This window comes from Lissotriton helveticus, chromosome 6 (genome assembly GCF_964261635.1).
Source record: "Lissotriton helveticus chromosome 6, aLisHel1.1, whole genome shotgun sequence".
Taxonomy (NCBI): domain Eukaryota; kingdom Metazoa; phylum Chordata; class Amphibia; order Caudata; family Salamandridae; genus Lissotriton; species Lissotriton helveticus.
Genome location: NC_136067.1, coordinates 2103103717 through 2103128471, shown reverse-complemented (window position 1 = coordinate 2103128471; position 24755 = coordinate 2103103717). Strand labels below are relative to the sequence as shown.

Sequence of the window (24755 nt, the reverse complement as noted above, 5' to 3'; positions counted from 1 at the left end):
TCTGCTCTCATGAGATGGCACTTCTATTATCTTATTCAGTTCGTTTCCGGATCATGAGGAGGTGTCATCTAGGTCCTGGATATCTTTACACCGTGTTAAGTTAGCATGGGCTCATTACCGTTTTAAACGCCATTTTTCCTTTTTTGCAACTTCTGCACACGACACTTAGTTTTTGCTTTAGCTTTCCACCTAGTAGTTCATCGTGGTTTACATGAGAATAATATGTTATTGGTCTACTATCTGCTTTACTTGTTAAACTATATCTGTACAGCGAGTGCTAAAGTTTCAAGAACAACACGATACAGAATTGTTATGAGGTCTGATCTCCACGACTTCATACTCATAACATAAGTGCAACTTCTGCCAATTCTGGGCATGAGGCGGGTTTTATATTGCTTTGCCGAACACACATACACAACAGTTGATGCGGTTCACATGAAGAGAGAGCTGGTGTATGCTGATGTGATTCCTTCAAATCTAAGACACTAAAGTATGGGCACGCCCTAAACCAACACAAAGAGACCTTCTTAGCAAATAATATAATATGTGTATTAGGGAGGGTGAGATATAAGCAGCCGCGGGCCGTGGAGGGAGTTACGATGGGGCAGGGAGGCGGGGAGGGGGAGAAGCAGGGTGGAGCCCTCTCTACCTTGCCCCTCCCCCTCCCCGCCTCCCTGCCCCACCGTAACTCCCTCCACGGCCCGCGGCTGCTTATAAGTGTTGCTAACTCTTATTCATTTACAGCATGTTAACATACTGTCACCATTCGCTTTTTATGTACTAGTAACTATGCTGGTAATTTTGCTACTGATAATATGTGTACTTCTATTCTCCACCCTGCTTCTCCCCCTCCCCGCCTCCCTGCCTCACCGTAACTCCCTCCACGGCCCGCGGCTGCTTATAAGTGTTGCTAACTCTTATTCATTTACAGCATGTTAACATACTATCACCATTCACTTTTTATGTACTAGTAACTATGCTGGTAATTTTGCTACTGATAATATGTGTACTTTTATTATCTAAGGTACTACGCCTGAGAAGACGGCATTAGTAAATAAACATTTCAAATACACATCTGTTCTTCTTAACTCCATGTTCTGGTTTCTAAGAAATCTATAACGACCGACTGTTCATGAGTTCCACGTATCCTGAGGTACTATAAGTTCATATTCTGGATTGTCTAAACATTGAGAGTTTGTTATATCCAATGTGACACTGTACCTAGCTTGCTAAGGAGTTTTTGATTACTAACGTGAGTTTTGGGACACCTTAATTCGCCGAGGTTCCAATCCTCTGTCCACAGTTCTGTGTGAGAACAGAAACCCTGCGACAGGGGCACCCCCGACCCTTGCTGGAGCTTCATCACACTTGCGATACAACTCCAGCAATGCATTCGCCGAGGTTCCAATCCTCTGTCCACAGTTCTGTGTGAGAACAGAAACCCTGCGACAGGGGCACCCCCGACCCTTGCTGGAGCTTCATCACACTTGCGATACAACTCCAGCAATGCGCCACCTTTACGGCACAGATACATCACGCATCTGTGCTGTTTTTGCCCCATGATGCGCCGCATTGTAAATGCAGCACACCATAGGTGACGGAACAGCGGCACAGAATGACTAACACATCCCTGGTGATGCGCCAGTCATCATAAATGTATCCCTATGCTTCTTATCTTGTTAGAGATGAACCGCCATATGTATCATCAAAGTTATTTGCATTTCCTAAATAGCGAACTTTAAGGAATAAATAGCGATTCTTTACCATTCCTAGTTTGCGATGAGCTATTTGCTAATTAGCCGAATGTAGCCCAATGAAGCCCAATGTAGCCCAATGTAGCCCAAAGATGGCCGCCAGACACACAAAAAAACAAATGTAGCCCAAATATCAGCCAGATGTAGCCCAACTATAGCCCAGTGACAGAATGACCAATCAGCTTCGCAAACCTCCGTTACGCGAAGCGGAGCGCTGTTACAGATATATATCTTTTTTTGAACGTTAATTTCTCAAAATCCACTGGAGCACATATATTGAGACCTAGCAAAGGCACATCGGGCTACCAGTCCCTAATATTTTGCCAAGTTTCGTGCAAATCCATTCAGCCGTTCAATTATTATTATTATTTTTTTTTTTTGCCCCGCGGGGCCCTTTTAAAACCTCCACATCAAACCTAGGGGGTCAGCGAGGATCTACTATGCCCCCTTATAGTTATTTCCCCCTTTGTTTTGACCTCCTCTTGTCTCTCGATCCTACCGAGAGACAAGATGGCGGCCGCTACGGACTGTTTGGAATGTTGACAGACGCCGGAGAACCAATCAGCTTCGCTTCACAAAGCTCCGTTGCGCGAAAAGTCCGCGAACCAGTGCGCTGCCCGGTCCGCTGTTACAGATATATATCTTTTTTTAAACGTTAATTTCTCAAAATCCACTGGAGCACATATATTGAGACCTACAAAAGGCACATCGGGCTACCAGTCCCTACAATTTTGCCAAGTTTCGTGCAAATCCATTCAGCCGTTCGGGCTAAAAGTGAGGCCAACCGCCCTATGGAAAACTCAATGTTAAAAACACGTTTTGGGACCCCCCTTTTTTCTCGGCCCCCACTGGACGAACCCCCCCCAAATTTTCAAGGGCTGCTCAGAAACAAAATGTGCCATTTTCCTGAAAATTTCAGCCAATTCCGTCCACAAACGCCAAAGTTATTAGACATAGAATTTTCAAAAAACCCATAGAGAAAAAATCCTAACTATATATACCTACTGGCGACCGCCAGTAGGTAATATATATATATATATATATATATCTCTCTCCCTCTCTCTCTCTCTCTCTCTCTCTCTCTTTCCCTCTCTCTCTCTCAAGTTCAAGTTCAAGTTCAAGGATTTATATAGCGCACTACTCACCCAGAGGGTCTCAAGGCGCTTGGGGAGAGGGTACATTATTTATCGAATAGCCAGGTTTTGAGTTCTTTTCTGAAGGAGATGTGGTTCTGTGTAAGGCGGAGGTGAGTGGGGAGTGAGTTCCAGGTTTTGGCCGCCAAGTAGGAGAAGGATCTGCCTCCCATGGTGGATCTTTGGATACGTGGAACTGCGGCGAGGCCTTGATTGGAGGATCTTAGTTGGCGGGTGGGTGTGTAGAAGGTTAGTCGAGTGTTGAGGCATTCGGGCCCTAGTTCGTAGAGGGCCTTGTGCGCGTGGGTGAGGAGACGGAATGTTATTCTCTTATTGACGGGAAGCCAGTGGAGGTCTCTCAGGTGGCCGGTAATGTGATCTTGACGAGGGATGTCCAAAATGAGTCTCGCCGATGCGTTTTGGATGCGTTGGAGTTTTTTCTGTAATGTGGCTGTGATTCCGGCGTAGAGGGTGTTTCCGTAGTCCAGTCTGTTCATGACCAGTGCGTGGGTGACGGTCTTTCTTGTCTCGGTGGGGATCCAATGGAAGATTTTTTTGAGCATACGAAGTACGTTGAAGCAGGAGGATGAGACGGCGTTGACTTGTCTGGTCATCGAGAGAGAGGAGTCTAGGATGAAGCCTGGGTTACGTGCGTGGTCTGTGGGTATGGGTGCTGAACCCAGATCCGAAGGCCACCATGAGTCGTCCCAGGCAGAGGGGGATGATCCTAGGATGAGCACTTCCGTTTTGTCTGAGTTAAGTTTTAGACGGCTGTTTTTCATCCATACGGCTACTTCTTTCATGCCATCGTGAAGGTTGGTTTTGGCGGTGTTGGGGTCTTTGGTGAGGGAAAGTATCAGCTGGGTGTCGTCAGCGTAGGAGATGATGTTCAGGTTGTGTTGACACGCGATGGATGCGAGTGGACTCATGTAAACGTTGAAGAGGGTGGGACTGAGTGATGATCCTTGTGGTACACCACAGATGACTTCGGTGGCCTCTGATTTGAATGGGGGGAGTCGGACTCTTTGAGTTCTCCCGGCAAGGAATGAGATGATCCAGTCCAGGGCTTTTCCTTTTATGCCGATGTTGCTGAGGCGTTGTATGAGGGTGCTGTGACAGACAGTGTCAAAGGCGGCGGAGAGGTCGAGTAGAATGAGGGCCACTGTTTCTCCGTTGTCCAGTAGTGTTCGGATGTCGTCTGTTGCTGCGATGAGGGCGGTTTCGGTGCTGTGTTTGGCTCAAAAGCCGGATTGTGAGGGATCGAGGGAGTTGTTGGATTCGAGGAAGGCGGCGAGTTGGCTATTGACGGCTTTCTCGATGACTTTGGCCGGGAATGAGAGGAGGGATATGGGACGGTAATTTTTAAGTTCAGAGGGGTCTGCTGTTGGTTTCTTCAGGAGGGCGCTGACTTCGGCATGTTTCCAGCTATCTGGGAAGGTAGCAGAGTTGAAGGAGCAGTTGATGAGATCACGGAGACGGGGTGCGATGATGGAGTCTGCTTTGTTGAAGATGTGGTGGGGACATGGGTCGGTTGGCGAGCCAGAGTGGATGGAATTCATTAGGCGGATGGTGTCTTCAGTGGTGATTGGGTTCCAAGCGCTGAGGTTGTTAGAGGGCGGTTTAGGTTCTGAGGGGTTGTGGAGAGGATTGTTCGTTGGAACTGTTTTCGAAGCTGTTATGTATGTCGGCAATTTTGTTGTAGAAGAAGGAGGACAGCGAATCGCAGAGGTCTTGGGAGGGAGTGATGTCGTTTGAGGCTGCGGTGGGGTTGGTGAATTCTTTGACGATGTTGAATAGTTCCTTGCTGTTGTGGGCGTTGTTGTCGAGTCGGTTCTTGAATGCTGATTTCTTGGTGGATCGAATCAGCTGGTGGTGTTTGCGGGTGGCTGCCTTGAGGGTGGTCATGTTGTCGGTGGTTGGGTTTTTTCTCCATATTTTCTCGAGAGTGCGGCATATCTTCTTGGATTTCTTAAGGTCATCGTTGAACCAGGGGGCCTTTTTGCTGTCTTGTGTGGTGTGATGGTTTTTCAAGGGTGCTAATTAGTCAGCGCTGTGAGTGATCCATTGTTTGAATTTGATGGCAGCTTGGTTTGGGTTCGATGATAGGGCGGGTGGGTTTTGGTTGAGCGATGTGAAGAGTTGGTCGGTGGTGATTTTGTTCCATTTTCTTCGGGGGATAGGTTGTGGGGGGTTGTGGGTTGAGGTGGTTTTGTAGCTGAAGTGAACACAGCTGTGGTCCGTCCAGTGGAGAGCTGTGGTGCGAACGAAGGAGATGTGTTTGCTGGAGGTGAAGATTGGGTCGAGCGTGTGTCCGGCTACATGGGTGGGTGTCAACAAGTTGTTTGAGGCCGAGATTGGCCAGGTTGTCAAGGAGGGTGGTGGTGTTGCTGTCGTATTTCTTTTCCAGGTGGAAGTTGATGTCTCCTAGTAGAATGTAGTTCTCGGAGGCCAGGGCATGTGGACTGATGAAGTCAGTGATGTCTTCGCTAAATTGTTTACGGGTTCCTGGTTGTCTGTAGATGAGGGTGCCTCTAAGTGTGGTCCTGGGGTCGGTGTGGATCTGGAAGTGGAGGTGTTCTGCGGTTGTGAAGTTATCGTCGGAGCTGGTCGTGAATTTGATGGTGTTCTTATGGACGATGGCGATGCCTCCTCCTGTTTGGACGGTGCGGTCTTTTCGGATGATCTTGTAATTGTCCGGGATGGCTATGGCGATGTCGGGTGTTGAGGATGCGTTCATCCATGTTTCAGTAAGGAAGGCGACGTCCGGTGATGTAGTGTCGAGTAGATCCCAGAGTTCGGTGGCGTGCCTGTGGACAGAGCGGGTGTTCAGCAGGATGCACTTCAGGTGGTTAGTGTCGGAGCTGTGTTTGGGGTTAGTGGAAGTGGTATGGGTCTTGATGCTGGTAAATTTGCAGGAGTGGCAGGCGAAGGAGCCGTGGGTACGTCCCGGGGCAGCTTCGTAGCATTGGGGTGAGCGTCCGGGGTTAAGGGCCGAGAGGGTAGCGGCGTCATATGTAATGCGGGTGGTGTGTGTTTTGCGAGGACCAGGGGGTCTGGCGCTGGGCGCGGTCCAGGCGCGGACGGGCGTAGACGGGCTTACCTTTGGCGCACCTTCGGCGCGACCGCTGCGCGTGGACGCTGGGCGTAGGTCCATCTGTCTTAAATGGAGAGTGGAGGGGGCGGAGCGTGGGAGGGTCAGCTGGGAGGCGGTAGCGGGGAGGAGAGGCGGGCCAGGGGAAAGCACAACAACAAGATGGTGGTCGGAAAGAAAAAGCGAAACAGGGGCACAGCCAACAATAATAAACCCCAAATATGCAGCAAATATACCAGCAGGCTTGCAGAATGTCTCAGCAATGTCGCGCTAATTATCAAAGCTGAAAGTGCGACGCTCCGTTGTTATGCGCTATGTCCGGCTGAATGGGCTAATAATATAAGTTGAAAACAGGCTACGATACCAGTCGCGGAAAGCAGGGCAATGGGCTTCAGCTGTAGGAGTCGCGGAAAGCAGGTTGATGCGCTTCAGCTGTAGGCGCTAGGTTCTGGAGTCAGGAAGCGTGGGGAGCGACCGCTTTGGAACAAGTCCAGACGGTCACAGCGTTGTGTAGGAGGAGGCAAGCCTTCTATCCGTGGGTGGGAGGGTCAGCTGGGAGGCGGTAGCGGGGAGGATGGGCGGGCCAGGGGAAAGCACAACAACAAGATGGTGGTCGGAAAGAGAAAGCGAAACAGGGGCACAGCCAACAATAATAAACCCCAAATATGCAGCAAATATACCAGCAGGCTTGCAGAATGTCTCAGCAATGTCTCGCTAATTATCAAAGCTGAAAGTGCGACGCTCCGTTGTTATGCGCTATGTCCGGCTGAATGGGCTAATAATATAAGTTGAAAACAGGCTACGATACCAGTCGCAGAAAGCAGGGCAATGCGCTTCAGCTGTAGGAGTCGCGGAAAGCAGGTTGATGCGCTTCAGCTGTAGGCGCTAGGTTCTGGAGTCAGGAAGCGTGGGGAGCGACCGCTTTGGAACAAGTCCAGACGGTCTCCCTCCCTCTCTTTCTCACCCTCTTTCCCCTCTGCCCCTGCTCTCTCTTTCTCTCTCTCTCTCTCACTCTCTCTCTCTCTCTCTCTCTCTCTCTCTCTCTCTCTCTCTCTTTCTCTCCCTCTGTCTCTCATGCTCTTCTTTCTTCTCACATCTTTCTCCTCTGCTGATTCCCCTTCTCTCCTCACAGACTCACAGATGTATTTTGCCTGAAAAAGCGGGTGGGCGTGGCAGACGCGCACACACATTCTCACACTCATCTACATGAGCCTTCACTCACACCCATCCACTCACAAGCGCGGATACATAAACGCACCATTCACAAGCACACCCCCCCGTTTATAGCACACATACACATACATTCATACATGCACTCACACACACATTCAATATAAAAAAAAAACTACTGGACTGTGGCAGTAATATCGGGGGGGGGGAGCCGATGTAGATCCCGGAGGATTGGAGCAGGGATTGCTGCCTCCTCTCATTGGCTGACCTACTTATGTGTCAGCAGATGAGAGTGAGGGCCTTCTGTCACTCACAATGGAGTGTGTTGAGGTGAGTGAAACTTGCTGACCCCGCCCCACTCTGTGACGACGCGTCATTGATGGGCAGTCGGTCCTGAGCACTTCAGGGCTTGAAACTGAAGCTCCCAGGAGGGAGTCTTTCTGTGAGGCGCCCCCTCGTCATTAGAGGAGGACCTCCAGGCGCTTTGCGGGTTGAGGCGGTCACACCTCAAGGGTTGTAAATTCTTCAGCCCAGCAAAGTCCCACTCAGGCAGCCTGCAACTTTGCATTAGGCGCATGGACCGCATCTGACTGCCTGATTCGAGTATGAATTTAATATCCTTGAGTGACCCTGCAGCCGCAGTGCTGACCTTCCCATAACATCCCGAAAGATGAGCCTTTAACCGCATCGCTGCGGCGGCTATTCCGCCGCAGCACTAAGGGGGCGGGGCAGCCGTGCGGCGGCTGCATGCTGGTGATGGAACCGCTCCGTCATCAGCCGCGTTTGGGCTGTGCTCATGACGGAGCGGTTCCGTCATGGTCCCGCCCGCTCAATAGAATGCGCCGCGCAGGCGCGACATCAGCGCCACGCAGGCGCGGCGGCCGGGCCATGACGGAATCGCTCCGTCATCAGCACAGCCCAACCGCAGCTGATGACGGAGCGGTTCCGTCATCAGCATCGAACGGGTTAATGTGAATAATTGTTTAAAAGGACCAAATTCTAGCCGTAGCTGTGTGGATGGAGCGGCATCAGGGAGATTAAAAGGTCATCTGTAACACCTCAATTTGGCTTTATCCAGCCAGTCTGGCATTGATTGCATTGCAGATACCTAAGATCTGACCCATTCATCCTAGAAGCCAGTGTGTTAAAACTCGTCATTGAAAGAGCCAAAACTTTAAGGTGCTCTAAGTGTGTAACACGCAAACCACAGTTATTAAAATAAATATTATTTTAATCTAGTAACTTGTCCAAGACTACATTCTTTATGGAAAAATTTTATTTGGCGGCATGTTTTTTTTCTGAGTCCGCAGGCAATGATTTCAAGTTTGTTTTCTGCACAGTGACAAGTTAGGGCTGCTAATGATTGCTGCAGTCACAACGCAGTATGATCAAATGTTATGTTATGTTATTTACTTTTATAAGGCGCTCAGCTACCCATGGGTTTCCCGGCGTCGCCTGAATAGGTCAGAGTAATCAAAAGAAAGATGGAACACCTATTGATTAAAAAGCCAGGTTTTCAACAGCTTACGAAAATGCACAAAAGTAGGCTCATTCCTCAAAAACAGAGGAAAATTCCACAGAGTAGTGCCCAAATAGGAAAAAAATCGTCCGCCTACCCTGGATAATCAATATCTCGAGACCGCACATTTTTTCTGGTTTGCTGAACGGAGAAGACGAAAATGGACATACAATTGAGGAATGGAACTTAGATATTGAGGGGCCTTGCCTGTTTTAATCCGATACATATAAATTAGGGTCTTAAATTTAATGCGATTCTCCACTTTCAACCAGTGGAGATCGCGCAACGAACTAGAAACAGATGTAGTTTTAGCAATCTGGCAGAGTAGGCGAGCAGCAGCATTTTGAACAACTTGCATCTTACGGATGACCTCCTTATTGGCTCTAAGAAATAGGATGGTGCCATAGTCCAAGCGAGAGGTGACCAAGGCCCGGATTACCGTTAAGAGCCATCTAAGTATGGAGAAGCATGTTGCAGCCACCTTTATAGCTTGAGGCCTCATCGAAAGATGATCATCGATGATAAATCCCAAGATACGGGCTTGTTTAGTAGGCTGGGAGGTGGCACCTAATTCAGGGGGCCAATGTTGGGGGCCCCAAGCTCTTTGTTATTCCCCAGGATGAGCACCTCTGTAATAATAAATATTATAAAAATTAAAGTGTTGTCCGCATACGGGAGGCCTTGTATGTGAAGGTCTGCAGACCTCGGAGGTACTGCGCATGCGACTCCCAATGCTTTAGTAATGTCGGCCAGATAAAGATTGAACAACAATGGAGCAAGAATGCCGCCTTGGTTTACTCCAGTGGTGGTCCTAACTCTCTGAGGAGCGACTCTGTTGGATGTGACTTTCACTTTTACCCATGTGTCCATGTATAGGCTTCCGGTGATGCTTAAGAGGATCTCCGCAACGCCACCGCTCGACAGCGTCTGCACAATCTCCCTCTGTCCACTCGATCAAATGCTGTATTAAAGTTTATCAAAGTCATCTAGGCAACGTATAACGGTGAGGACTTTTCGATATTCGCGTTTTTAATCAGCAATAAATGTATCATCAGGTTGTCTTCGGTTCAGTGCCCGCGCCTAAAGCCGGATTGTGTGATGGGAATTACGGCCTCAGTGCTGGACCACTCTTCGGCTCCTTGTTTAAAGTATTAGCGAAGCATTTACCTCCACATCCAGTAAGGCAATAACTCAGAAGTTGGCAGGGTTATCACAAGCTCCCGCTTTAAGTATTGGGGTAAGTATGGCACCTTGCTAGCTGACTGGGACTGAGTTTGCATTAAACGGCAGCATTTTTAAATATCCTTGTATAGATGCCATTCCGGCTGGGAGCTCTCACAGCTCTAAAAGAGGCTATAATATTCTTAATTGAAGCTTTGGAGATTGTAGCATCAGATGAAATACTTTGGATTTGACTGGCACAATTTGCAAATTCTTCAAGTGGAGCCTCATGATCACCTTCCATTTTTCTGGGATTGCACAAATTAAGGCTATATTGGCTCCACTGAGGGCTGTAAACCCCCAGAAATTCTTTTCGGGTATTTTGATTCCATTTTGTTCTTGACAAGGTTCCAAACTTTTGGTGGATCTATTGTTTTTTTGGCCTCATGTAACTCTACTCAAGCCTGCTCCTCATTAGCAAAGGGCAATTTTCCAGGTTTTTAACCCATAAGCCTTCCTCGCCTTCCTACTCTCAGCTAATTCTCTGGCAGTGGCAGTACACTTGTGCACCGACCTCAAAAGTGGATTTAGTTCACGTTTCAGGGTCTTCGACGCTGCATTATTGGGTTCCTTCTTGGGTGAATGCTACCCATTATTTGGGGCTTGTTTGCCAACTTCTCCAGTAATTTGGACAGTAATATTTGGCAGCTTGAAGTGGAGCGTGCTCTATAAAATGCTTCACTTTGCAATTTTAGACCTTGTATGTTCCATGAGCACAAGTGTAATGAGTTATTCGGTGTTTGTTTCTTAGATGCCGGCGCTCTCATATTCCCTGGAGTGTCTCTTGAAAAAATTGACCATCAACTGCTGTTTCTCGGCAGCAAGCAGACTCTTTAGTTCTCTGCTTGTTCCATTGAGATTGCAATGCTTTCTACTGCAGATCGCGGTAGGGCCGACCCCTTCGAAGCACAAAGGATAGAGTCAGGGTGCTGCAGAGGCTTATTTTTTGCTAGGGCATGGGATATTTTGATTTTGCTGGCTTGCTTATATTTAATCCCCACTCTGCCGAAATCTTTCGATGAGTTTCTACCCACCTGTGATCTCTTTGGGTCTGATTCACAGAACTAACTTAACACAAAATCCTAAACTTACTACCATTTATTCATTTTGGTATTCACAGAAGGCACTTACTCATTTTGGTATTAAGGCACTTACTCATTTTGGTATTCACAGAAGGCACTTACTCATTTTGGTATTAAGGCACTTACTCATTTTGGTATTCACAGAAGGCACTTACTCATTTTGGTATTCACAGAAGGCACTTACTCATTTTGGTATTAAGGCACTTACTCATTTTGGTATTCACAGAAGGCACTTACTCATTTTGGTATTAAGGCACTTACTCATTTTGGTATTCACTGGAGGCATTTACTCATCAATGAGTAGGTGCCTTCTGTGAATACCAAAATGGTAGTAAGTTTAGGATTTTGTCTTAAGTTAGTTCTGTGAATCGGGCCCTATGTTTCTAAATAGTACCTTTGTGGCTTTCTATAGACTCTCATAAGCCCAGAGACAAACATAATTTAGATCAGATCTTTTGAGTCCAGTGTCACCAGCTTGGGTGAGGATGACATTAGCTTGAGTAAGTTGCTGCTATTTAGAATATCTTCCTGCACACCAGAGACATATTCTGATTGGAATATTAGGGTTTCTTCCATATTTTCAGGCTCTTGTTGGTCCCAATTTTTATGAGAATCTAGTAGTTAAAATTTGTGTCAAGAATTTACTATTCCATGGTTTATACTTGGAGTATATGTCCATGGGTGCACCGCAACAGGACTATATGGCTGAGGGATCTGACGAGAAATTTCTGAGGATTGGGGATGTTCTGGTTTTCACTTGCATCTAATTTCGAATCTTCTGGGTTCCATTCCAGGCTTTGCTCAACCTTTGGCTGTGGAGCAGGCAATGCTTCATCACTAAGCTGGGCTTTTCCTAAAGCGGGTCTTATGTTGTTGCTTAATTTGTCATCTATAAGAAGATCCAACATAATTTACGGAACAGGTGAAAAAGAATTGTGGAGCAAGGAACAATAACTCCGCTTCAATGGCTTGTCAACCTGTTGCTTGTCATTCATTAGGGATTTTAAATGATCCAATTGCGATTCAATCTTCTTCATGTTGTTTGCGAAGGACTGTAATATTGAAATTTGAGAGTCCACCTTTGTCAGCATGCAGCATTGCCATCTGACTCGTTGTTGTTAGTGTGCTGTCAATGATCGTCCACCAATTCTGTATCTGTGAGTCCTTGGCTGATATGTCCTTGGTGGGCTTCTCATCGTTCGCCGGGAAGGCCGAGGTATCAACTCTGTCTTTCTGGAGCAGTTGGTCCTTGTTGCTCATCAGTGATTGTAGAGTTCCTCTGTTTTTACCAGCTTCGTAGGGCGGTTACTCTGCCGTTCGATAGAAGGATACATTGATGTGTGCTGCCACCCTTGTTTTTTCCCAAAGGATTCAGAGTAGGTCAGGCCCTTCCACATGTGTTGATGCTGAATACAAGGAGGGGTCAGGTGTATAATATATTGGGGGTCCGGCTTAGTAATCGGCAGCCCTGGCACTCAAGTCTCGTGTTGGAGATCGCCCTGGATAGGCTGCAACAGTTATAACCTCTGGTTAATGGTCCAGGGCGGGGAAGATGTGAGACCTTCCAAGTCTGTGCACGTACATGATGCTCCTGCCCCGGGGTTCTCTGGCTCGCCACTCTGGGGCCACGGGATTCCACTCGAGCTCCGCGTGGCCCCCTACGACACTGGCCACGGCAGCGTCAACCTCAATAAGAGGAAATGGGAGCAGGAGCCCTTGATTCTTGAGTTAGCAAGGAGCAAGCCAGGGGTCGCTGGAACGATCCCTATATGACTTCATGGACAGCACTGGTCCTTATTGGGATCTTTGGTGCAAGTCTAGGAGTCAGAGCCGACATCCCTAGTCCTACGGTGTTCACCAACTAGGAGCATGTGGAGGTCACAGTGGGCTGCTGCAGACTGCAACAAGTTTACAAACTATGATATATTTTAGGAAAATATGTTTCAGTTTGACAAAACAGTGCACGTAGCCAGTGCAGGATGTATCCCTGGATAGATCACAAATGTGCACATGCCGGGTTTATCTCCAGAAGATGATCTATCTTTACATCGTACATCCAGGATATCTCTCCAGATATAGGGAATATGTGCATACTGGGTGTGTCTCCACATATGCATACCTTATGTGTACCTTTAGGATGTCCCTTCGTATACTTATGTGCATATTCAGGGCGAAGCTCCAGATCCACGGCTTCTGGGCGCTGCCCAGGCATATATCAGGATACATAACTGATATTCATGCTTACGTGTGGCCTTCTCAGCTGGTCCTGTTTTGAGCAGTTAGGGGGAACTTCCTGCTTGAAACAATCCCCTGAGGCATTTTCCTCTTTCTATGTGTGCTGCGATTTGCACTGCGTTGCAGTACTCTGGAATTATGAAGCCACTTAGGGACATGCATGACATCATAAACTGCATTTAGGGCAAACAGTGCATCTGACTTTCATGTCGATAGAATTGCCGGTGTCGTAACTCCTCCAAGGGCCTTTTTCGATTGCTAAGTCACTCATAGACCCCTCTAAGGTGTTGTTGCTACATCCTTGTGTCTCACAGAGTAACTATAATGAACTGGCCGACTATCTGTTTATAAACGTTGTGGATATCCATGCCTCTTTCAATGCTCCATCGGTCACGGATCAGATCAGTGATCCACCAGCTGTCTCTGACTCTATCTCGGCTTGTTTCACCCTATAGACAATGCCACTTTTTTTTACTCTTCTGGACGCCACTAAAGTCCTTAGACTTTCGGCCTCAGTTAAACATAATTGTTTAACTGAGACAAAAGTATAACTTAACTACTCATAAACACACTTTGTGAATACCGAAAGTTGTAAAGTTAGACTTTCATCTCAGTTTACCTCTGTGAATCAGGCCCTCAGATTTTATCTGCTAGAATTTGTGACTTGTGTGCACACCGAGGATTTGTGTGCACACTGTAGGTGCATCTCCTGATAACTGGAGTTTAAGCCCACTAACGGCTTATCTCCAGATACGTGGTTTACGTGTGAGGGAAGCTGTAGTGCACAGTGTTACGGGTTATAAATAAAGGGCATCTCAGGTCCCTATGCCCAAGGAAGACGTCAGGCTGCTCTCCTTGTTTAGTGAGGCACAGGTATCATTCAGTAATACATTTTGTGTGCAACACAGCGCTTTATTGCATCTGGGTGAACTTATCACACTAACCAACATTGTCACTCATTAAAGAGCACACCTGCTTGTGCGGCTCTGCCAGAGCAGCCATAAGTGACTGCCGCACTGTGAGTTACCATTACCAGAGCATGTTGGAATGGTTTTAACACTGATTTTGACTGGCTTTACCCCATGACAACATTGCATTCACTCTGTTGCTGCTCGGTGTGTATCGCTCTCTTTCTATCAGTTGAACACTGTTGTATTTTGTGACCCAATGTATTTTCCATTTTGTTTCCTGCAGTGGTGAAGCCAGGTAATTGCCCTCCATCACCGTTCTGTCCGGCGAGCCGTCCAACGAAGGCAAAACCCCCGTGCAATTCTGATGGTGACTGTGGAGGGACCCTTAAGTGCTGCAACAGTTGTGGACTGAAGTGCCTGCCTCCCGACACAGGTGTGTGAATAGAGCAGGATGACGACAAATGATGGGTGAAGTGGCATTGGGGCATGTAGTCTCGCCAGCGGCACTCGCCCTGTCCGCCTTTTAAGTGCAGCTCATTCTCGGGTTCTGAGCAAATCACCAATTGACTGTTTAGTTTAGTTTATTGATTAATTGTTAGATATATAAAAAAAAACTTGCAATAAATAACAGTTTACATATTACATGTTGTTGCATTTTAAAGTAATCTAAGGCATTATATGTGTCAAAAACGTCCATATTTCAATTTAAAAAAAAGTCTTATTGTAAAATTGTAGAAAAGGCTAAATACGGGATATTTTAAAACTTGTAGCGCGTTCCATGGACCACATCAGTCTCATTCGTCCCAGAGGAAGATCGAAATTTCCTAAGAAATACAAAAAAGTTCACGTGACGGTGTTGTATTGGGTTGTCATGGTCCAGGGTTTCGAGGAGGGCGGCCCAGTTGGGATCCTTCAGGTGATTTGACCTCGGCAGGCAGCGGGGGATTTCACGATGCAGCCTGCCCTCCACCCTTAACAAGAATTTGACGAAACGACAGTTCTGCTGGGTTTCCACCGGGTCAAAGCAGGCCAGCACCGCCATCCTTCTTGTGCGTATTCCCCTCTGATTGGAGGCTTTCCTCAGTAGCTGACTCCTTTCACGCTGTACTGTTTCGCCAGTGCCAACTAGATTCAGGAGATCTTCCTTCCCAAACCAGCAGATAGCGAAACATTCTCTTCAATACCTGAGCTGATTTTTAGGGCATTCCAGGCCCTCTGCTTGAACGCCCGGTGGCTCCTGGCTGCATCCCAGAGTGTGTAAGCCCCGTAAGTTTAAAGGATTCTTGTAGATAAGCTCTTGCTGGGGACAAGTCATGTTCTTGTAGCTCCTTCCATAGCCTGTGGTTCAGTGTGAGGGGTTCTGCTTTGCTGATCTTGTTCCAGCATGTTATATATGCCCCATGTCTAGCCACCGACGGTTTAAGCAGCCCAAACTCCAGCCAATGGCTTTGCTGGCTGCGCCAGAGGATACTCTGCTAGGGCGTCTGCGGCCCTCGCTGAGATCGCGGCGTACGCTGGTGAGCTGCAGCGTGGCTTACTGCTGACAGTCTGTACTGTCTTGTTGCTCCCAAGGGGCTGTCCTGAGGGGATCCCTGCATGGGGCGCTGCCGTCTCACACGCAACCTGTGTCAGGGTGGCAAGTTCAGTTGGGGCGTGCGTTCTGGACTCCTCCGTACTGGCATTATAGGGGCTGACCACATCCAGAGGCCCTTGCGGTCCCAACTCCTGCGCACCCATCTACTCCTACCCCAACATGGGTCGAACAGACCCCAAACGGCTCAAGCTGCCTTTTGAACCCTCTGGAGAGTGCGACGAGATGACCACAGCAGCCTGGATGGGCGAAATGGCTGGGAGCCCCTCGGAGCTGACAGAGCCGGCCATGGTAGAGGTCTCAATGGCGGGGATACATGTGGGCTTAAGGGCCATGTGCAGGCTGAATGAGATGAACGAGCAGCTGGAGGGCGCTGAGGAGCGGGTCTGTATGCTGGAGGATGGTGCCTCTGCCATGTTGAAGTGCCAGGAAAAGCTGAAAACGCAAGGTCAAGACGATGGCTGTGAAAAACGAGGACCTGAAAGCCGGATTGCGCCGCAACAACCTCCGCATAGTTGGTATTGCGGAGTCCTCAGCCATGGGAAAAATGGATCTGTTCTTTGAACAACCCCTGGTTTATCTATTTGGTCGCAAAGCTTTTCCATCAGCATTCCTACTAGAGTGAGCGCATCAGTCCTTGAGCCCGAGGCCCCCCAGCACAGCTACAAGGCCTATCATCACCAGAATGCTACATTTCCATGATAGAGACACAGCTTTGCAATTGGCGGCTGAACATGGCCAGGTCCAGTATCAGGGAGGTATAGTCTCCTTCTGCCCGGACTTCACCTTGTTGGTTTGGGCGGCCCATCCAAAGTTTATGAGCGTGAAGGCCTCACTCAGGGAGCTGGGCCTTCACAATGACACGTTACACTCTGCCGTCTCCGAGTTGATGTGCAGGACAGGTGGAGTATTTTCCACACCCCTGCCGAGGCCCAGGTGTTTTGCAGATCATATGGCAAGGATCATCGTGGCTCCTCCTGTCGGTCTCCAGCATGGTCTCCTCCGGATCTCCATGCCACAAACAGCTCAGACCTCTTCCCTGCAGATTGACATAGAGGACACAGAGCTGCTATAGTTACTCTATGCGCTGTAACTCTTTCCGCAGCCTCTAGATGTGTTGGATATTGATTGCGGACCTCAGCTACCCGACTTGACAACCTGTTGGCCATGGTAGACTCCACGGAATAGCTATTGTACCCAGGACTGAAGGTTGCCTGTGGGTCGACCCTAACAACAGTTGGATAATGCTGATGCCCATATGTTTCTTTTTCCCCACTATCCCCTGCAAATAATCCTTATCCCGATTACTAGAAGTTAAAATGAATCTCAAATGGGAACTTACTGTCTAGGTGTTGCCTAGCCTCTCTGGCATGTAGCACTATGTTTAATTGTTTGTATGGGGTATTGTTTTGTTTTGATGCATATACGGGTTGCTGCTGGGGACAGGTTTGCCCGTGCTGGTTGGGGGAGGCCTGGGTCGGTGGGGGGGGGGGGGGGGGGGTGGAGGTGCAAATCAGATAAAATTAGTATAGATAGGCTTTTAGTACTTTCCTGAATTTACTGTATACGGGGGCCTCTCAGAGGGTTATGAGTAGATTGTTCCAGTATCCTAGGGTGAGATAGGAGAAAGCCTTACCCCCGGTGCGAGTTTGATGACTTTGGGGCACGCACCGAAGGGCCTGGATGCTCGATCTGAGATTTCCGCCTGGGATGTAGTTTGTGAGTTTTTTTTAAGATAGCGTGGGCCTTTGCCTCTCAAGGCGTTATACGTGAGGCAACAGATTTTGAAATAAGAACGCTACTTCTCTGGGAGCCAATGCAGTTCCTTCAGCAAAGGCGCAGAAGAGGTGCCTGCAGGACGGTTCACAACTAGTCTTGACGCGGTGTTCTGGGCCACCTGTAGCTTAGTGAGCAAAGGTGTCACCAACTTCAGCCAGTAGGGCATTCCATAGTCCAGTCCAAATTGACTCTCCAGCGTTCTTTCACAGCCTGTCGCAACTTTTGGAGAAAGCAAACCCTGACCACATCATAGTTGGGGGTATTTTAATTTATGATTTAACCCGATGGATTCCACAGCATCGGGTCCAAGTGGCAAGCCCCATGCAATGCACGTATTGCGTAAAACTTGTGACTCCCTTTTTCTCAGAGATTAATGGATTCACCAGCATGCCCAGCTCCTGGGTCACACCGATTACTCTGCGCCACACAGCACTTGGTCAAATTTGATTACTGGTTCCTTTCTCTCACTCTCCTTCCTTGACTTGGCGAAGTTAAGCACCCCCCTTGCATGCTGTCAGACCATGCTCTGGTGTGCATGAGTTTAAACGCCCTGCTCCATGCAGTGGGCCAGAACCTAGTGCTTGCCTTGCCGCGCTATGCTCAACTCTGTTTCCTGCGACCATCTCAGGACTACCGTACCCGATTATTTTGTACTTAATGCAGGCTCTGTTGCCACACAGGCTACCAGAGGGGGTCCGAATATATACTGGAGATCATACTTTGGATGGGACCCGGTCTTTCGATAACGGTTGGGTACTGGAGGAGTTGCAAAATTTCTATACTCAACTTTACTCCTCTAAATACATGTTGAATGGTGATGCTCTGGCGAAATAACTTGCTGTGGCTATCATCTGGCTGTCTGCTCCATCACTTTACGCGAATGACATACTACTTTTTCTCAGACACCCTTGAGAGAATCTGTATCCCGCAGTCCCTGAGAGTCAGGAATTTGGCCACTTCTCAGGCCTCTTGATCAGCTGGAGCAAATCTGAGCTCATCCCGTTGACAGCGGCCACTTGCCAGTTTCTGAGTGATCTTCCACTGCAGTGGAGTGAAGACACTGTTAAATATCTAGGTATACACATACATTGAGATCAGAAGCAGATCATACGACTAAACTATGCTACGGCTGATCAGGGGAACGAAGGGTAGTCTGGGACAGGCATGCGACCCCATCTCCGGTCCAGCAGGTGTGACTACTTCTTTGATTCTGTCAGTAACATATGCTTATCTCCAAGATTAAAAACACAAACCCGGTACCATAACGTTGAAAACAGCTTATTAAATCAGTTGTGATTCCTTTAATCACTCCATCTTTTCATTGTATTACCGTGGTAATTCTGTAGCTAATACATGCTGACGAGAGCTGACCTCCAGGGATGCATGAATTTATCAGATCAGGACCAATCTGGGTTTGCCTACCATCTTTGGTGACTAGACAACTTCCGGTTGATTGCACCTCCCCATGATGACGAGGATACATTTGGATGTCTGCTCTATCATCTTTCGATGAAACTTTCCGTGCCGACCATGGTGCCCTCGAGTAACGCGTAATCCATGTTTGATTTCGGACAGGGAGCCTGGCGATTACATCAACGGAAGACATGAGCTGTTTAAATTCTTGATCGGGGAGGTAATGATGAAAAATAACAATACAGGTCTCTTCTAAAACCCTGTAACTGAACTGAGCACATTTTAAATCCATTAACGTGGATCCATTGGAGGTCAAGCTTGCTGCCAGCAGACATGAGAATTCAAGCTCCAATTGCGCATATTAAAGTTGCTGCAGTTAAAAAGCTTGCAGTTGGATCTTGGGATCGTGCTGGAGGTCCGTCGCGAGGCGAGCTACCTCTTGTCTCAGCCCCTGCATCTCGGCACCCCCTTGATGCTCTTGACTGAGTGTCCTTGGTGTGCAACGTGTTTAAAGATTGAAAGTGTTCAAAGCAGGCTGGTCGCCTGAGTCCTTCAGCTGGAAATATCTGAAAAGGACTCTGGTTCTATTTTATTGTGTTTCTGAACTGGGCTATAATTGAGAAGTACCTGCAGGTTCAGCCACAATCTAAAGATGCAAGTAACACAGCTATCAGGAGACACTACTGACTGTCACATAAGGCAGCTACCTGTCCCAAGTGCAGACTTAGCCCAATTTGTACAGAAGCACATTCTGATCTCTTCAAGCTTCTTCAGTGTGTTTGCTTTTGAGTCCAGTGCCTACCTCTTAAAATAAGGTTAGCTGCAGCTCTAATTGGGTCAGAATCTCTCTGTGGGTTGCACAAGACATGTGCACACACGTGTGCAGGCGGAGTGAAAAAGACTGCGGTCTGACAACGACTGATCTCTGCTCACTGATAGCCCCAGGTAGATGGGGGTCTCGATTGGAGGAAAGAAATTAGATCTATCAACCCGTCTTGAACATAGTGTAAAATGTCTCGTCACTGTGTACATTAGATGTGAATTATGTTTTACTCGCTTAAGAATCGAATGACATACAAAAGTCATAGCCACTGCCTTGTGTACAATGCCTAATGTGTACCGATGGGGCACACCACTATGGATCTCTGGAACTGAGACACTTTCTGTCCGTGCGTTGCATTTAGAATTTAGTGGCCACTGCCAACACATCACCGGGGGCAACAACACAACTTTTCATCAATTTTCCCTGTAGCAAGCGGAGCCCGATGAAGGTTGTCTTTCACTGTGTGGTTGCCTTATGGGTTACTGTTTGGTTTCCTTCGCCAACACCTCTGTGCCCTCCTCATGTGTTCATTCACCCGATCCAAATCAGACCATCATGCCCTCGCCCTCACTGATGCAACAGGACATACAATGGAACTCAACAGGCTGCCAAACATTTAGTATTGAGCTATTCATGGCCACATGGCACACAAAACATGCAATTATAGAGACTGCGATACATATGAATGTGGTGATATAATGGTAAGCAGCAAGAGTTTTAAGCTTCAAACCATATCTTGTCCTATGCCTCCTAACTCTGTCACATTCTCATATACAGTCACAAATGGCCCCTAATTCTATTGTTCTTTTTTCCATAGCTAAACCTGTCCCTGCCAGCAATTAGGCAGTGCGTCCATGCCACTGCACAGTCCTTGGCTCATCATTGGCTAGCAGTGAGAAGCATCGCCTCGTCACTGGCCTGCACTCGACGGGTCATCACTCATCATTGGCTTCTACCACATTGGCTTCAGATCTTCATTGGTCAGCACAGGTGGCCCCATGCTCATCATTGGCCTACACCAGACCCGCCGTCTGTCTTCATTGGCGGCATCAGAATTTTCCAGACAACACCACATCAAGAACTTTGTGATGAGGGGGCATTGCTTCTGCTGCATCTGTGGCTCTTCTGATAATATTTGCTTTATATAGAATAGAAGAGGTTTGGGGGGAATTAAACTGCATGAGTAACACATTCTGAAGCAACATTCTTACGGTGGGCGGGCATTGCTTACCAATCCCATTGGTGAACTGACTGAGAAGGTGTCTTCCTCCACAGACAAGCACAACATTTCAGCGACATAGGCCAAGGCATCTTCTGATATAGGACATAGAATGGAGCTGCACATGGGACCTCTGGAATTGTTCCTGGCAGACCTAGCATTGGTGAGTAGGCGTCCGGGGAGGAGGCCGGTGGGGCCACGCTCTTGGATCTCTGCAGGGCCACTAACAGAGCGGCCCATTCACCTTTGAGTTACATGAACAGCTGGGTGTGTTGAGACACAGAGACATTTCTGGTGTTGTGTTTGATTTTCCTATCGGGTTAGGTGTGGGTGTTGCACCATATTACCAAGGATATGGTGCAGCCTAGCATTTCCCCCTGTGATGGCGATAAGTTTTACAACTTAACACCAGCTCAGGCAGGGAAGGTTTGTTTATATACAGGAAGGTGTTCCTTCCTGCGCATAAACAAAGATTAAATGTCATTTGGTAACTTACATGTGTGCTGCTTCATGCAGCACACATGTAAGTTACAAATTGGCATTTTTAAAAAGAGGTTTGCTTATGTACAGGGAAGGGACACCTTCCTGTACAAAAACAAACCTTGGCATTTTTCTTTTTCCATGTGCGCTGCGCAAGGCAGCCCAGGCGGTCGAACGCCCACCCCAACATCCACTGCACGCCCCCTTTCAGAATGAGTTTATTGTGAAAGGGGCCCTATTACCAAGGCAGCGTTAAGTCAATTAACGTGGCTTTAAGCCACATTAATTGACTTAACGCTGCCTTGATAATAGGGCGATGCAAATATCGCTGCGTTATCGGCTGAAAAGTGCCGATGTCGCGGCGATAAGGGGCTTGATAATATGCCCCTTGGTTCGTTGGTTAGCCTGCCTTTCAAAATTCCTTTACTCTGGTTGGTCAGTAGTGTCCATCTGTCACGCCTTTGGTTGCTCGGTTCTCTCCCAGGGGACATGATTGTTTCTTTTGGTTGGCCAGCTCTGGCCATCTGTTGCCTCTTTGCTCGCACCCCCTCCCTCCGCCATTGCTGCTGTCCTTCCTGCACCGCTGCTTGTTTTCACTGCTTTTTGTTGCCCATCTCTGGCCATCTGTTTCTTCCTCGCTCACATCCCCTTCTTCCTGTTGTGATATTTTCTGAAGAAACACAATGCAGAGCTTGTTATTCACCTGGAGGTTATCACTGGCTAAGATACTAGAAACTTCTGAGAACCACTGAGGGCAGTTCTGAGACTGGGGTGCCCAAAAAACCGAAGAGGTACAAAAGGGGGTGGTAATGGACGGAGCATCTGAACCAATCAAACACTCACACCCAGTCAAAAGATCTGGGTTTAATCCATCAACGTTCTTTAGCCCACTCTGCCACCCCAGTTCAGACATGGCTATATGCAAATCAGTCTGACCCTATACCTCATGGGAACAGTCCAGCCCGAACTGCCAAGCCATGCCTTCCCTGGACCGGAAACAAGCTTCCGAGGACCGGTTTCTGGCATTACAGCCGTCTTCAGCCCGGCTTGCTTGAATCCAGTGGCAAAGTGAGCAAGGGACTCACGTCTGAGCATACCCTGCCACACTTATGGTGGCCAAAAGCGGTACAAAAGGGGGTGGTATTGGACAGAGCATCTGAACCAATCAAACACTCACACCGAGTCAAAAGATCTGGGATTAATCCATCACCGTTCTTTATCCCACTCTGCCACCCCAGTTCAGACATGGCTATATGCAAATCAGTCTGACCCTGTGCCTCATGGGAACAGTCCAGAAGAGGCAGCGTCTGGTACTCTTAGAATTAGGAGTCCAGTTTTTCATCTGTGAAGACGAAGGACCCTTTCCCCCATTCAGTGTTGGGTGCGGTGTAAGTGGTTTTGAAGGGTATTCTATAACTTAGTCCATTCCATAATTTCACGGGCCGCAGCTGCTTTGCTATGTTAACAATGAACAAGTCTTTTCTGTGCATGAGTGCTGGGTGGCACATATTTTCATCAAGTCTGTTTATACCGTGCAGCATTAAAAATGTGGTTCACATATGCTTGTTACTCATTGTTTTTACTCGAAATGCAGAAATGACAAATGCAATCCTCCCTCAGGCACCCAAGATTATAATCTAGGGTATTCAATCTCTTTTTCTAAAGGTGAGTTTTAATTTCCCAAGAGCTGCTTCAAGGAAGCCTAGCAAACTGTTACTGTTTCAACACTGTCACATTTTTATCACCACTTCTATGGAACAGTGGTTAAACAGCCAGAGAATGAACATGTCATAAGCGCCTTGTAGGACAATAACATGTGAGAGTAGTTCATTCGTTTGTTCAGTGAGAAAGAAACAGCTGAGGCTAGAGGGTTCCACCACCATCGCCCCTGAACTCTGCCCCACCATCAATTGCTCCATCGAGTCTGCCACCTTCCCTGAAGACTGGAAACATGCAGAGATAAACCCCCTTCTGAAGAAACTCTAAGCCAACCCGAAGGACCTCAGGTATTACAGACCCATCTCTCCGCTCCCCTTCTCTGCCAAAGCCATTGAGGAGGCCATCAACTCCCAACTCACCAAATTCATAGAACCAAACCACACCCTGGACCCCTCCCAATCAGACTTCAGAAGCAACCACAGCACTGAGACTGCACTCCTTGCTGCAACTGACGACATCCGCACTCTCCTCGACCGAGGTAAATTCTCCTGGACCTCTCTGCCACCTTCAACACTGTCTCCCACCACACCCATTGCACAAGACTTCAAGACGCCGGCATCCGCGACAAAGCTTTAGAGTGGATCCGCTGTTTCCTCATCAGCCAACGCCAGAGAGTCAAGCTCCCACCGTTCGCCTCTGAAACTTTATAGATCCCCATACTAATATAATAAAGAGAGAGCCCAAACCTTTGAGGCGGGTAATCTCAGGAACCACAGCACCAATCACAACACCCAAAACAGTGTTGGAAAGGGCAGTTGCAGCAGAAGGACATAGGCTTTGCAGACGCCCACCATTTACATTTAAAAGGTAAAAGAACCGTGCCAGAAAAGTAGTCCCTTGTGGGCGTGTCTGCGTTGTGCTGTGGGCGTGTGCTGGGGCGTGACAAACGCTGGGGGTGTGTGGTACATTCCGCCCTTCATGCCATGTCTCATATCGTGTCCAGAAGAGGCAGCGTCTGGTACTCTTAGAGGGGGCGTGGGCGGGGCGCGGGATTACTGAAAAAAAAAACAAGTGTTGTGCCCAATATTTGATTGTTTTTTCTTCCCAGGTTCTGTACATTCCAGCTCCGGGTGTCTACCCTGCTCCCTTTAAATACCCCTGCACCCCATAATCATAACCCACCCTTACTCCTTAAAATACCCCAACACCCTTAAGCACTAACCCATCTTAACCCTATATATATACCCTGTACCCCAAAACCCAAACCTATCCCTATGTGGTAAATAAATAAATAATACCTCTATTTTTGACTAGATATACAATAACAGATAGCTCAATAAATAAGAGTCAAGATTCGAGGTAGCTGGAGTTTGCAGGTTTAATAAAGGACAGGAACAGGACAACCTGCACGGGCAAGATCTGGGATGGCTAGCAACTTTTAATAACAGTGCACAAGCATATATAGTTAAACAAAATACATTGCAGTACATACAGTAGGCGTAGCAGTGGGCAGGGCCTGTAGCAGTCGCGAAAGATAAGGAAGAAAGTAGGTGTAACAAGAGGCGTGAACAGGGCGTACACATAGACATGTGATGTAAACGTAACAGAGTATGTCATAAATGGGGCGGAAACATGGAGGGGGCTACCTAAGGAGCCGGGACCTCTGACCTAGTGG

At 47.8% G+C, this 24755-nt stretch overlaps 1 long non-coding RNA gene across 1 annotated transcript in view; it reads left to right on the top strand.

The window, feature by feature from the left end:
• Positions 1–22979, top strand: part of LOC144764057 (uncharacterized) — a 28598-nt gene extending 5619 nt beyond the window's left edge. Inside the window, exons 2-3 of the long non-coding RNA XR_013596304.1 lie at positions 14400–14549; positions 20540–22979. This is a non-coding gene — a long non-coding RNA (uncharacterized LOC144764057). The remainder of the gene's footprint in view (positions 1–14399; positions 14550–20539) is intronic.
• The last annotated feature ends 1776 nt before the right edge of the window (positions 22980–24755 follow it).